Consider the following 1,508-nt stretch of genomic DNA (forward strand, 5'->3'; position numbering starts at 1 on the left):
ACACACACACACACACACACACACACACACACACACACACACACACACACACACACACACACACACACACACACACAGAGCACGAACACAAAACCAACAAAACAAGCAGAGAACCCACTGATATATTTGACCGCGTTGTCCCTCATCTCGTCAAAGAGGTTGTCCTCCACCTGGATCAGTTCACAGTCCACAGTGTTGTTGTAATACTCCATCATGTCGGGGCACAGGAGCCTGGGGAAGATAAGATAAGATAAGATAAGATAAGATAAGATAAGATAAGATAAGAGGAGAGAAAAGAAGAGAAGAGGAGAGAAGAGAAGACAAGACAAGACAAGAAAAGACACTTGGATCAGTTCACAGTCCATAGTGTTGTTGTAATATTCCATCATGTCAGGGCACAGGAGCCTGGGGAAGATAAGATAAGATAAGACAAGATAAGATAAGACAAGATAAGATAAGATAGGATAAGATATGGTAAGATACGATAAAAACAAAACAAAGACATTTGGATTAGTTCACAGTCGACAGTGCTGTTGTAATATTCCATCATAAAGGAGCCTGGAGAAGCTAGAAGATAAGGTAAGATAAGATAAGATAAGATAAGATACTATTGTCTCTGTTATAAATTTTCTGTAGTTGTACAGGAACGGTAAAAAAGCTTAATAGATATACGTATAACTTATGCTGTATATTACAGAAGCGTTAAACATGCACCATTTCACCATTTTTACCAGACTTACCGCCCACCCCACCTCAGGCGGTGCCACTGACTGAAGTGTTTTTTGGTCATTCCCAAAAGGTGGACATTAACATTCTTTTATGCACAGTAGAATTGAAATTGTAAATGGGTTGATTCATCAATGTCATGTTCATAACTGTGCCTGAACTGCAACAGGGGGAACAGCTGCTTTTTCTATTATTATTATTATTGTCATTTTTTCTCTTCTTCTTTTGCATTTTTGTCACTCTCTTGTGACCCGCTATTTCCGGAGTGCCTTGATAGTCGAAGCAGACTTTGTGCTGTTGAAGCTAGAGAGGTGAGCAGAATAAGCCTGATTCCCTGTAAGGACTTCTCTGTTGACATCCACCCCTTGGCACTCTTTGGACCTTATCCAGTTGTGAGCGCCGTAAAAAACTCTACTAAAACAAAACAGACTTACACAAAGTCCTCGACGTGTTTCCTTGCTTCCCCGTACGTCGTGTTGATGTGAGCGAGGTACCCTGGGATCCTGTCCAACAGCTGCTCGAACTTTCCTTGATCTACGAAATTTTGGATGGTGTCTCCAAACAAGATGATCATGCCTGGCCACGCGGCGCCGTTGCCAATCGCAAAGAAGCTGCCCAGTACAATGAGCAAGATATCGAACTTGTCAGCGAACCTGTACTAGAAGACACAAGCAGAAAGTCCAACCAGGTCACAAGCGCGCAAACAATTATGAGCCAGGGTCTGGACAATAAAGATGTATCTTATCTTATCTTACCAAGTCTTGTCTTATAATAATAATAAT

General features: G+C 41.4%; 1 pseudogene; it reads right to left on the reverse strand.

Moving 5' to 3' along the window:
* Positions 1-1,508, reverse strand: part of LOC101849765 — a 25,476-nt pseudogene that overhangs the window by 22,133 nt on the left and 1,835 nt on the right.

The sequence above is a fragment of the Aplysia californica genome, unplaced genomic scaffold (genome assembly GCF_000002075.1).
Source record: "Aplysia californica isolate F4 #8 unplaced genomic scaffold, AplCal3.0 scaffold00173, whole genome shotgun sequence".
Taxonomy (NCBI): Eukaryota; Metazoa; Mollusca; class Gastropoda; order Aplysiida; family Aplysiidae; genus Aplysia; species Aplysia californica.